General features: G+C 51.1%; 1 protein-coding gene and 1 pseudogene across 4 annotated transcripts in view; one reads left to right on the top strand and one right to left on the bottom strand.

The window, feature by feature from the left end:
* LOC115643461 overlaps positions 1-14,053 on the bottom strand; it is a 591,865-nt pseudogene that overhangs the window by 329,305 nt on the left and 248,507 nt on the right.
* Positions 1-14,053, top strand: part of LOC115643466 (zinc finger protein 664-like) — a 59,893-nt gene that overhangs the window by 42,786 nt on the left and 3,054 nt on the right. The window lies entirely within an intron of this gene.

Below are 14,053 nucleotides of genomic sequence, written 5' to 3' on the forward strand. Positions count from 1 at the left end.
TGCTGAGTGGTGTAGGTTGTGTCAAAGGTGCACAAGGGTGTGTTCTTGCCCCAAGAACTGTCAGCAGGCTGGTGCCATACATGCCAGGGGTCCCCAGGACTCAGGGAGGGGTAAGTGAAGGCGACGACTCATAAGGAATCCCCAGTGCAAGGCTAATAGGGTGGTAACCTTGTAAAAGTCCAAGATGGATTGTGTGCAGCAGGCTCAGCGTTTGAGTACAGGCCAGCGGTAGGTAGCTTCTGTTCCCTGCACTGGACCTAACCCCAGTTTTGGCTTAGCAAAGAGAAGGTGTTCGATGCTGTGCTATACCCCACTTGTGCTCTGTTCCCAAAGTGTTCTGTCGCAAGCCGGGTGTGTTTGTCGTTGGGGTGCTGCTGAAACAGGGCAGACTTGAGTTGCATTGTGAGATGTCAGAGAGTCCTGTGGCACCTTATAGACTAACAGACGGATGGGAGCATGAGCTTTCATAGGTGAATGCCCACTTGCATCTGACAAAGTGGGCATTCACCCACGAAAGCTCATGCTCCAATCCGTCTGTTAGTCTATAAGGTGTCACAGGACTCTGTTGCTTTTTACAGATGCAGACTAACACGGCCGTCCCTCTGATATCGTGAGATGTCATAAACCTTAACTCTTCATTTCCCCTTCCAGGAACCGAGGGGACGGGGATCCTTACCCAGCGAGGTCACCGTCTCGTAGTTCTCCTGCATGACGGCTCTGCAGAGGGCTCTCTGAGCAGGGTCCAGCAGAGCCCCCTCTTCCCTGGTGAAATACACAGCCACCTCCTCGAAGGTCACCGGCCCCTGAAAGAGCGAGAGCCTCCTGACAACCCCACCGTTCACTGGGGAGAAGGGCTACTCACATGGAGGCAGCTGTCAGCATAGTTCCACCTCATCCCATCAGAGCAGCCAGAAGGCATCAGGGTGAGGGGAGAAAGAGGGAGACCCTCACCCCCCCAGCAGAGTGAGGGGGCAGGGGTCCTCACAGTCATCTCTCACCTACTTGCCTGAGGCTGATACAGGGGATGCAGCCCCCAGCAGGGCCCCGGGACAGCCCCCTGGTGAGAATCAGAACACCCTCCCCGTTGCCAGCGGGTGGATGGGAGGGGAACGGGGCCTCACGGGTGGGTTCCCCTTTATATCGCACAGCAGCCTGCGGCTCATAGGTTCAGAAATTCCCCCCTCCTTTGTATTTACTGCCCTTCTCCCGTCAACAGGAACCCACCAGCAACGCCCTGGTAATCCCCACCTCAACCGGCTCCACCGCTGCCATTTCGCTTCCCGGGTCCCGGGAAGGATGGAATGAGCTGGAGGAAAACATGGCTCGAATGCTGCAGCCTGTTCGGGCAACAGGGCCATGTCAGAACAGGAAATAATTTCACAGCACGATTCCCCCCGGGCTTGTTCCCGGCCCACGGATGTTCTAGACAAGGGACGGGCAAACATTGAAGCCGGAGGTTGCAAAAGTGTATAGAGAGCCAGGTAGCGAAGGCTGTGCCTCCCCAAACCCTAAATGCCCCCTCCCACTTTGCACCCCCGACTGCCCCTTTGAGAACCCCCCGACCCATCCAATCCCCCCCCACTCCTTGTTCCCTGATCACCCCCTCTCTGATCTATGCAGGGGGGGGTCCTGTGTGGGGGGAGGGGACTGGGGGGTCTGTGCGGGGGGAGGGGATGAGAGGCAGGGGGAGGGGCCGGGGGGTCTGTGCAGGGGGAGGAGATGAGAGGGGCTGGGAGGGGTCTGTGCGGGGGAGGGGATGAGAGGGGGGTCTGTGCAGGGGGAGATGAGAGGGGACAGGGGGGAGGGGCCGGGGGGGGGTCTGTGCAGGAGGAGGGGATGAGAGGCGGGGGAGGGGATGAGAGGGGGGTCTGTGCGGGGGGAAAGGATGAGAGGCGGGGGGGAGGGGCCGGGGGGGTCTGTGCGGGAGGAGGGGACGAGAGCGGGGAGGGACGCGGGGGGGTCTGTGCCGGGGGAGGGGACGAGAGGGGCGCTGGGGGGTCTGTGCGGTGGGAGGGGACGAGAGGCGGGGGGCAGGGGCCGGGGGGTCTGTGCGGGGGGAGGGGATGAGAGGAGGGGGGAGGGGCCGGGGGGGTCTGTGCGGGGGGAGGGGATGAGAGGCGGGGGGAGGGGCCGGTGGGGGTCTGCGGGAGGGGAGGGTCAGGCTGACTCCAGGGCCCGCCCTCACCTGGCCCGGAGAAGGCGGAAGCGGCCCCGGGGCAGGCTGGGAAATGTAGTTCCGGACTCTCCCGGGAGCGGAAATGACGTAGAGCGGGTAGGCGGGGTCGGGCGACGAACGCGCGCGGGGCCCTGGCAGGCTCTCCCGCGGCAGGGGGCGGTTGGTGCCGTTGTAGCTCTGCGCATGCGCAGATCGTACGGGGGGGGGCCGAGACCTTCATGAACCGCCCCGCGCCCCCCCCGCTGTGGAGCTGCTGCCGCGAGGTACCGGAGCGAGCCCCGGGGGGGCGGGAAATGTCTGTGCAGCCCGGACATGGCCGGGGGGGGAAGAGCAGGTGACCCCCGAGGAGCGGGGGGAGAAAGGGGGGGGCTGAGATCCCCTCGGATTTACCGCTGCCCCCCCCGTGGGGACCCCCCTCCTCTCCCGCCCTGCCCCCTTTCTCCCTAGAGAGCAACGAGCAGCACCCAGGGTGACCCCCCTCCCCCAAACCCCTGAGAAGTTCCCTGTTCCCCTCCCCCCATTGTGCCCCATTTTCTCTGCCCTTCGCCAATGGCCAGTTCAGATCTCAGGTTTGGGGTGTTTCCCCCATTTTCACCTGCAGGGATTTGTCCTTGTGTGGGTGGGAAATGGTTCCCCCGAGTGATTTCTGACCTGGGCAGAGGCTGGGGGGGCCCTGAGACAGGGACACCTCTGGGCTGGGCTGGTGGGGGGCCCCTCTCTGCTGGCAACAGGGCGTGGGAAGGGCCAGGAGGGGGAGGGAGGAGGAAGTTTCCCCCATGGAGATGGCCCAGCCCCAGGTTTCCTAGTCCAGCTATTCCCCCTCCCCACCTGCTGGTCACATTCCCAGACCCCACAGCCAGTGACCTTCAGACCCCAGCCCCCTCCTTTCCCCTGTGAAACCCCCCATCACCCAGGCCTCCCTCCCCCCGGCCCTGTGAATGTGGGGGAAGGGGAAACCATCCCGTTCTGCCGTTGACTGAATATCGCTGTATAACACCCCCAAATTTCTCCCCTTTTCCCTTGAACTGTTGAACGGTGACAGAAAATCTCCCCCGATGTTGGCGCTTCTCCCTTATATTGGCAAATATTTAGTTTGTGCCCCGTTTTCTGCTCACATCTGAAATACTGATCTCAAATGCTTGGAAACCTTCCCGCTTTTCTCACCAGGTGTCTGACTGAGGTAAGGGCCCTTATCCGTACTGAGTGTGGCTCAGGCCTGGCCTGAGATCAGGTCCCCCAGGGTGCCGGGCACTGCACCAACCCTGACCGAGTTTGGGGCACTCGTTGTGCCAGGCTCTGCATCAACACCAGGTGAAATCAGGCTCCCGTTCTGCCAGGCCCCACAGAGACCCCAAGTGAGATCAGACCCCACTGTTGTGCTAGCTAAAACTGAGACCTGGACCGAGATCACAGCCCCCCTTGTGCCAAGCAGCGACGGCTGCGGCCCAGATTGCTGGCTCCATTGTGCTGGGCGCTTCAGAGACCCTTACTGAGATCTGTGTCCCCATCCGGCCTGGCCCTGCACTGACCCCGACCCAGATCACCCCCCACCACTGTACTGGGCACTGGACGAACCCTAACAGAGATCCTGCCCCCACATTTTGCCAGATGTTGCAGGGACCCCAAACAACATCCAGGATCCTGTAATGCTGGGAGTTGCAGAGGCCCTGACTCAGGTCAGGCCCTTGTTGTGCCAGACTCTGCACAGACACCGACCAAGATCAGGGTCCCTGTTGTGACAGGTGCTGAACAGACACCAAGAGTATCTCTGCCCTGCCATTAAAACCCCCAGCTGGCCCATGCCAGCTGACTCAGGCTCACAGGGCTCAGGCGAAGGGGCTGTTTAACTGTAGTGTAGATGTCTGGGCTCAGGCTGGAGCCAGGCTGTCAGACCCTGCAAGGTGGGAGGGTGCCAGACCTTTGGCTGCAGCCCCAGCTGGAACATGGACACCACAATTAAACAGCCCTGCAGCCTGAGCCGTGTGAGCCCAAGTCAGCGGGCACAGGCCAGCCGCCAGTGTCTGACTGCAGTGTTGACATGCCCACAGGGACAGAGAGGCCTTGTCACAAAAAGCTGAAAGGCCAAATAGGCCAATGGTGGGAGGCGACTCTCAATTTTACAGATGGGGAAGCTGAAAATCAGAGAACTCAACTAATTTGCTCAAGTTTGCATGGAGAATCTGGGGCAAAACTGGGAACTGAACCCAGATTGTTTCAATTCTTGTCTCTCCCCTTAACCCCAAGCCCAGCGTGTGTGTGTGTGTCCAGCATTGGTTTGGTCTGTGTTTGCCTTGCGTTGGCTTCCAGGGGAGGCTGTGGAATTTCCTTCACTGGAGGTTTTTAAGACCAGCTTAGAGAGACACCAGTCTGGGAATGTCTAGGGATACTTGGTCCTGCCTCAGCACGAGGCTTCAATAGATGCCCTCTCAAGATCCTTTCCAGGCCTACATTAAAATAATTCTGTTTTGTGCTGTGTTGTGTTCGACGCTGAGCTGTTTCGCATGGTGCCATTTGGAACTGTGATCGCACCATGTTGTGTAGCAGTTTTATGGTGCATTTTTTTGCCTCAGCCTGTTTGGTGCCTGTGCTGTTTGAGTTGAGCTATTTTCCATTGTGTGCTTTTGTCCTAGGGTGTGTTAGTTAGAATTGTGTTGCTTTCTTTTCCTTTGTATTGTCATTTTATGCTGTGGAGTATAGTCATTTGGGGTTTTTTTTCTGAATTGCCTGACATTATGTTGTGGTGGGTTTTATTCTGTATGTTTTGTTTTCATACGTATATATTGCATAGCATCCTAGAAATGTAGGGCCTCAAGCTGTCATCAAGCCCAGCTCTCCCTGCCGAGGCAGGACCCAGTATATATAGATTATCTCTGACAGAGGTTTGTCCTACCTGTTCTTAAAAACTTCTAGGGACAGAGACTCCCCAGCCCCCTTGTCAGACTGTTCCAGAACTGAATGGCCTTAGCTCTGGGGACACCCACCCAGATCTGAGTGGGGAGCAGCTCTGGGGAGAGGAAACCCCAGGGAGTGGGAAGCTGAGTAAAGAGACTGAAGTTGGGAGGAGAAACATTGACGTGTCCAAGGTCTCCCAGGCTGTCCCTGACAGAGCTAGAAAGAGAGCCCAGTTCTAGGGGTGTTTTGGGTACTGAAGGTCTCTGCCACCCTGGTGTTTCAGGCACTGGTGCAAACCCTTCCTATAGACAGAATTTACACTAGTGCACTCTGATTGGCACTGGTGCACCATGTCTCAGTTTGAAGGCTTGCGGTGGTCGGGGGGACAGTGACCTCACGGTACCAAAGCAGGACGTCAGCAGAGCAGACGCACACACCATAGCTGTCTGGACCACGCAGCATTCACTGCCACACTGGCTGGGCGACTTTTCAGGGGCCCAGCTTGATATGCCTGGCTGGGGTGGATTCAGTTCATGGGGGTCTGGGGCTCTGATCATTCGGGATGTTCCTTTTTGCATAGTTAGTTCTTTCCCTTTATTGTTTCCCCCCGCACACCTGTGCCTGATGTCACTCTCTTCTTAACTTGCTTCAGTTATTTCAGTTCCAGTTTTTAAATGGGATCTAATAATTGCAAAGCTGAATGAAAGACAAAACAAACAGAACCATTTGAATTTTGGCAGAGAGCTGGTAGAACTGTACCTACTGAAGGTCTGCTGTAATTACCTGTAAAATGCATCTGACGAAGTGAGTATTCCCCCGCGAAAGCTCGTGCTCCAATACATCTGTTAGTCTATAAGATGCCACAGGAGTCTTTGGTGCTTTTTACAGATCCAGACTAACACAGCTCCCTCTCTGGTACTTGAAATGACCTGGTTCTCTATAGCATTTTCTGATGGGGCGGATAAAGCAATGTCAGAGAGCCACAAGCACGTTTTAGGGCGAAAGGGCTCGTCAGGTGTTTGCTCTCTGGGGAGCATGTCACCAGCCAGGCCTTGCAGTCTTTCAGGAGTGGTGCGCTGGGTTGTATTTAGTCATCTCAAAGTAAAAGGCTAAGATGGCTGGTTCACAGTATCCAATGAAATTTTGCAATCAGTTATACAAACAGACTCTAATGTTGATAAAACAACACGGTGTTACTATTCAGTCCTTTAAAACTATGTAATTAAAATTATGAGATAAGCACATGAGAGATGAACTGACAGGTAATTTCCATTTCTTAATGCCTGATATTTTTACACTTGCTCACGCCATCTGTAGGTTTTTTTTTTAATTGATGCACAGCAACCAATCAAGTTAGTTAATGAATGCCTGTCAATTACTGATTGCTTTCTGTTGCAAAAGCATCTGATTAAGCACCTAATTAAAACTGTACCATTTCAAATGGAAATGTATCAACACAGCTTAGCTCCAGTGTGTTTAAATGGGAACGAAAAGTTTCTAAATACATGGCAGGATAGTAAATGGGGAAAATAATCTGAAGTTCCTCTAAGCAGTGCTGAGGACTTCTGCTCCCAGCCCTTCACAGGCTCTGGCATCTTGGCTCCCAGTCCCCATTAGCTGTGTCCCTCTCCCCCGGCCTCAGCCCTGCTTTTACTGCAGATCTTCACTCCCCTCAACTAGGTGAGGGGGTTGGCACTGCAGCCCCTAAAGCATCTGCTGACTCTGGTCTTGCTGATACTGTCTCACATATTGGGGTATTTAGATTTCAGGGAACGATTTATCAGAGTTACTGACTCTGGGAAGTGGGAGAGAGGAGAGGCTGAGAGGGAGTTTGCTCCCCACACTCTGTAGGGCCCTGTTCAACCCTGGTAGCCTCCATGTTACCTCATCCTCCACCCTCCTCCATGTGTCTCTGCTCATGTGTCAGTGTGTCACCTTCTGATCATAATGCCAGTGGCCTCAGCAGAGCTCCCAGACAGGAGCTACATCACGATGGGGTTATGGTACTGAGAGTAAAATACATCGCAAGGAGAGTGTAATTATCCTCAAAGCAAGCATTACAATCCATTAAGTGAAATAATTAAAGTACTTCATTACTTAAAAGTACACTTGAAAGGATTGGATTTTTGTTAATAAATTGTAGTAAATGTTGATTTCACTGCACATGCATGAGAACGGCCAGGCTGGGTCAGGCCAAAGATCCAGCAACCCCGGTACCCTGTCCTCTGACAGTGGCCAGTGCCAGGTGCCCCAGAGGGAATGAACAGAACAGGGAATCATCAAGTGATCCATCCCCTGTTGTTCATTCCCAGCTTCTGGCAAACAGAGGCCAGAGACATCATCCCTGCCCGTCCTGGCTAATAGCCACTAATGGACCTATCTTCCAAGAATCTATCTAGCTTCCTTTTGAATCCCGTTATAGTAATGCGCGCACACACGCGCGCGCGTGCTGCTGGAGTAAGTCGAGTTTGATTTATAATATTTACACTGTAGATTTTGTGTGTGACATTGACAATTTGTGTTTGAACCATTCTAAAGATCTAGCTTTTTAAAATCTCAACATTTAATTACATAATTATTGTCTGACCACCCTCATATCTGCCCACAGCTCTGAACACAGAAATTGGAGAAAGGGGATGGAAATTCACAGTTAAGGCACCAACCTTAATTCTCCGCTGTAGTGACAACAGGCAATCGCCATAGGGCTACTAATAAAGCATTTTAGTGTATAAAGTCCCAGATGAGACTACACTGATTTGTAAAGACCCATGAGATTTTTCCCTCAGGGGAACCTTCACTGGGTTGTTCCTTTTATTGGTAATTCTCAGAAGTCAATAGATCAATAACATTCTATCAGTTATGATGTGGCCATTTCAGATTTCTGGGGAATGTCTATAACTTTGCACTAGGGTCCTAGTCCTTGGAGATATGGAGCCTTGGTAATATCCGGCCAAGCCTAAGAAGGATTGGGCCTGTTTGATTTTTGGGACAGGCCACTTTTGCATAGCATTCGCTTTGGCCTGTAGGGGGATGATAGTTCCTTGACCAACCTGGTGTCCAAGGTAAGTCAATCTGTTTAGGCCTATTTGACACTTTTTAGCCTTAACAGTTAGTCCTGCCTTGTAGATGCTCCAGGTGTTCTGCTTATGAATCAGAAAAGATGGCCACATCATCAAGGTAGGCAACTGCAGATTCTCCCAATCCCACTAGGAGACTATACAAGTTTCTGGAAGGTGGCATGTGCATTTCGCAGCCCGAAAGGGAGCACGTTAAATTCATACAGCCCTACATGGGTGATGAAGGCTGACCTTTCCTTGGTGGATTCATCTAGTGGTACCTGCCAGAACCCCTTGGTTAAGTCTAAGGTAGAGATGAACTGGGCACATCCCAGTTTCTCCAATAGCTCATCTGTGCGTGGCATTGGATAGTTGTATGGTTGAGTCACGGCATTTAACTTACAGTAGTCCACGCAAAAATGTATTTCCCCATCTGGTTTGGGAACTAGAGCCACGGGAGACGCCCATCCATTTTTAGAGGCGGGGGATTACCCCCATCTGTCTCATGTCCTAGGTCTCCCGTTCTATAGCAGTTTTGGCTTGAGGAGCTACCTGGTAAGGTTGGGCTCTAATTGAGCGAGCATTACTTGTGTCAAATGTGTGGTATGCCCATTTGGTCCGTCCTGGGCTGGCTGAGAACATCGGTGCAAAGCTAGTGCACAGCTCCTTGATCTGTTGTTGCTGAATACATCTGAGGGTCATGGAGAGGTTCACCTCTTCCATGCCAGCGTCACTTTTCCCTTGATAGTAGACACCTTCAGGCCACTAAGCGTCATCTCCTCCCTGGGCTGTAAACTGGAAAACCTTTAATTCTCTGGAATAAAAGGGCTTTAGAGAATTAACATGGTACACTTTAGGCTTTAGGTTTGAGGTGGGGGATGCTAGGAGATAGTTAACAGCTCCCAGGCACTCTTGGACAATAAATGGCCCATCCCACAATGCTTCCATCTTATGGGCCTGGAGTGCCTTCAAGACCATGACCTAGTCCCCTACTTTGAAGGAACGCTCTCTGGTATGTTTATCATACCAGGCCTTTTGCACTTCCTGAGCATCTTTTAGGTTTTCTCTAGCAAGGGATAAAGGGTTTCAGAGGGTGTTTTGTAGGTTGTTTACAAAGTCCAGAATGTTAGTTCCTGGAGAAGGCATAAACCCCTCCCATTCCTGCTTCACCAACTGGAATGGCCCCTTAACCTTGCAGCCATACACAAGTTCAAATGATGAAAACCCTAAACTGGGATGTGGCACAGCCCTGTAAGCAAAGAGCAACTGCTGCAACACTAGGTCCCAATCATTGGAGTGCTTATTTACAAATTTTATTAAACTTCTCCACCAGGCCATTTGTTTGATGATGCTAACGGGTGGAAACCAGGTCATTCACCCCATGAGCTTTCCAAAGGCTTTTCGTGGTCCCTGCCAGGAAATTAGTTTCCAAATCCGTAAGGATGTCGGAGGGCCAACCTACCCTGGCAAAAATATCTGTTAATGCCTCGCACACTCTTTTACCCCTGGTGTTGCTTAGAGATACTGCTTCCAGCCATCGCTTGGCAAAATCCATGAAAGTCATTATGTACTGCTTTCTTCTGGGTGTCTTTTTCAGAAAAGGATCCAGAATATCCACAGCTACTCGCTGAAATGAAACCTCAAACATGGAGTGGCTGGAGAGGGATTTTGACCTGGTCTTGGGGTTTTCCCATTCTTTGGCACACCTTGAGGACAATGACAGGGAGAATCCCCCAAAGTGACTCCTTTGATTCTGCTCTTCTCTGACCTTTGCTTTATAGAATCATAAAACTGGAAGGGACCTCGAGAGGTCATCTAGTCCAGTTCCCTGCACTCAGAGCAGGACAAAGTATTATGTCGACCATCCCTGAGAGGTGTTTGTCCAGCCTGCTCTTAAAAATCCCCAATGATGGAGATTCCACAACCTCCCTAGGCAATTTATTCCAGTGCTTAACCACTCTGACAGGAAGTTTTTTCCTAATGTCCAATTTAAGCCCATTTCTTCTTGTCCTGTCCTCAGAGGTTAAGGAGAACAATTTTTCGCTCTCCTCTCCCTAACAACCTTTTATCTACTTGAAAGCTGTGAACGGGTCCCCTCTCAGTCTTCTCTTCTACAGACTAAACAAACACAATTTTTTTCAATCTTCTTTATAGGTCATGTTTTCTAGATTTTTCATCATTTTTGTTGCTCTTCTCTGGACTTTCTCCAATTTCTCCACGTTTCCTGAAATGTGGTGCCCAGAACTGGACACAGTAGTCCAGTTGAGGCCTAATCAGTGTAACAAGAAGGGTTTGTTCAGGTGTGTTAGCAGCAAGAAGAAGGTCAAGGAAAGTGTGGGCTCCTTACTGAATGAGGGAAGCAACCTAGTGACAGAGGATGTGGAAAAAGCTAATGTACTCAATGTTTTTTTTGCCTGTCTTCACGAGCAAGGTCAGCTCCCAGACTGCTGCATTGGGCAGCACAGCATGGGGATAAGGTGACCAGCCCTCTGTGGAAAAAGAAGTGGTTCAGGACTATTTGGAAAAACTGGACGAGCACAAGTCCATGGGGCCAGATGGGCTGCATTCGAGGGTGCTAAAGTTGCTGGTGGATGTGATTGCAGATTATTGTAAAATTATCATATAATTTGGGAACCCCGATGTGCACAGGTGGAACTCTTACACCGTGGGAACTCTCTCTCTATATATATTCATACAAGTAAATGATTTGTTAATAATTTAGCAAATTTAATAATTTAACAAACTGAAACTCAACAAGGCAAATGGAGATAATACAGAAAGTACATTTGGACGACCATACTTACATCCTTATCTTTCTTAACCTTCTTAACCATTATCTTAGACTTAACCATTCTCTTTCTCATCACCGTCATTGTCCTCATCTTCCCCGGTGGCCGTCATTCTGGCCCCTCCCAAGGTCTACATCTCTCTACCCTCTGTTGCCTCTGGGAAGTTATTTTTATAGTAGGTTAAGCTGACGCTGCCACGTCCGATACAAATAAGGACCTCTTCAATATGCATTTCCTCCCCTTGAGGTGTCCGTTTTCTGTTGGTTAGTATATGTATGATAAAAAAGAACGAGGAGTACTTGTGGCATCTTAGAGACTAACAAATGTATTTGGGCAGGGTTTCTCAGACTTTTGTAGTGGTGACCCGTTTCACACAGCAAGCCTGAGTGTGACCCTCCTTATACATTGAAAACACTTCTTTATATATTTAACAGCATTATAAATGCTGGAGGCAAAGCGGGGTTTGGGTTGGAGGCTGACAGCTCGTGACCCCCTCCCCCCGGTAATAATCTTACAACCCCCTGAGGGGTCCCGACCCCCAGTTTGAGAACCCCTGTATTTGGGCATAAGCTTCCGTGGGCTAAAACCCACTTCATCAGATGCATGCAGTGGGAAAATACAGTAGGAAGATATACACACACATACAGAGAACGTGAAAAATGGGAGTTGCCATATCAATTCTAACGAAACTAGTCAGTTAAGGTAGGTTATTAGCAGCAGCACTGGTAGGGCCCAGCTGTATGCGTGGAGGCAAACAATTGCAAAGTCCTGTAAAGCATTACAGGAACATGAACAGAGGAGGGACGCGCATGATGAGACCATGGTCAAGCTCATGGGGGAGCAAACTGACATGCTCCGCTGTATGGTGGATCTGATGTGGGAAAGGCAGCAAGACCACAGACTTCTGCTGCAGCTCTCTATAATCAAACTCCCTCCTCCCCATGTTCCATAGCCTCCTTAGCCTTCGGACGCCCAAGAACACGAGGGAGGAGGCTACGGGGACCCATATACTGAACCCAGAGGATCGCCCAAGCAGCAGAAATCTTGCGTATGTGAACTTTTGATTTGGTTTCTCGACTTGTCCTTGCCTCCTCCTCCACCCCCTAACCCAACCCTCCCGCCCCATCCGCCTTCTAATTTCTCTCAGTGTGTTGTGCAACAAATAATAAAGAACAGTTTTAAAACAATTTAGACTTTATTTCCTTTCATATATATATAGGGGGTGGGTAACTTCAAGAGAAACAAACACAGCTGTCACACTGTACCCTGGCCAGTCATGGAACTGACTTTCAAAGCTTCTGTGATGCACAGCATGCCCTGCTGCATTCTTCTAATCACCCTGTTGTCTAGCTGTGTGAAATTGGCCGCCAGGTGAGTTGCCTCAACCTTCCACCCTGCTGTAAACGTCTCCTCCTTACTCTCATAGAGATTGTGGAGCACACAACAAGCAGCAGTTACAATTGAAATATTGGTTGTGCTGAGATCTGAGTCAGTAAACAGAGCCAGCGCGCTTTCAAACATCCAAAAGCACATTCTGCCACCATTCTGCACATGCTCAGCCTATAGGTGAACTGCTCCTTGCTATTCTTGAGGGTGCCTGTGTACAGCTTCATGACCCATGGCATTAAGGGGTAGGCTGGGTTCCCGAGGATAACTACAGGCATTTCAACATCCCCAACAGTAATTTTCTGGTCTGGGAAGTAAGTCCCTTCCTGCAGCTGTTCAAACAGATGAGAGTTCCTGAAGATGGGAGCATCATGCACCTTTCCCAGCCATCCCATGTTGATGTCAGTGAAACATCCCTTGTGATACACCAGTGCCTGCAGCACCATGGAAGAGTACCCCTTGCGGTTTATGTACTGTCCACCCTGGTGTGCCGGTGCCAAGATAGGGATATGCGTTCCATCTATTGCCCCACCGCAGTTAGGGAACCCCAGCACATTAAAGCCATCCACAATGGTCTGCACATTTCCCAAAGTCACTACCCTTGATAGCAGCTGGTCAATGATTGCATTGGTTATTAGCAGCACAGCAGCCCCTACAGTAGATTTGCCCACTCCAAACTGATTCCCGACTGACTGGTAGCTGTCGGGCATTGCCAGCTTCCACAGTGCTATGGCCACTTGCTTCTCAATGGCGAGGGCTGCTCTCATTTTGGTGTTTTTGTGCTTCAGGGCAGGGGACAGCAAGTCACAATGTGAAACGAAAGTGGCCCTACGCATATGAAAGTTTTGCAGCCGCTGGGAATCATCCCAGACCTACAACACTATGCGATCTCACCAGTCTGTGCTTGTTTCCCGGGCCCAGAATCGGCATTTCATGGCATGAACCAGGCCCAATGCCACCATGATCTCCCAATTGCCACATGCCGTGCTTCCCAGAATGTCTGAGTCCATGTCCTCATCAGTATAGTAATTGCGTTGTTGTCGCTTCCTTGCCCAGTTTTGCAGGTATTGCACATAGTGCTGGATAATGTGTGAGGTATTTACAATGGTCAGAACTGCAGCCGAGATCTAAGTGGGCTATGCTTGCTGCGCTATAGCTCCTGCATGGGTAATCCTGGAAAAAGGGCGCAAAACGAGCTGTTTGGTTCAAAATGGCCAATAAAAGGCGGTAAATGGTTGTCTTCTGTAGCTTTCATGGAATCAGGAAACTCATTAGAGCCACAAGAGTGAGAGAGCAGAGTTTGCAGCGGAAGCTGTGCAGCTCTGTTCATGATGGCCGAAAAATGGCAGGGACTTGCTGCCTTCTGCAGCTTCCACGGGAGCCCAGAACAGACAACATGGAAGATGTGGCGGAAGCTGTGCGGCTCTGTTCGTGGTAGCCAAAAAAGGCAGGAAATGATTAGATGAAAGAGTAGATAGAAAGACAAGAGGACATGCGAGGTGGATTCATAGTACTAGGAGACAGGCAGTGCTCCGTGCTGCACTGTCTGCTGGTAGCATGGCATCTGCCGTAGCTTTCACGGATGGAGGAGCAAGTGACGGCACACACCCAGAAACACCCACGAGAATGTTTTTGCCCAATCATGCACTGGGAGCTTAACCAACAATTCTAATGGGCGGCAGAGATTGTGGGAACTGTGGGATAGCCACCCCAGTGCAACGCTCCGCCATTCGATGCTAGCCTCGGTACTGTGG

Source organism: Gopherus evgoodei, unplaced genomic scaffold (genome assembly GCF_007399415.2).
Source record: "Gopherus evgoodei ecotype Sinaloan lineage unplaced genomic scaffold, rGopEvg1_v1.p scaffold_60_arrow_ctg1, whole genome shotgun sequence".
NCBI lineage: Eukaryota > Metazoa > Chordata > Testudines > Testudinidae > Gopherus > Gopherus evgoodei.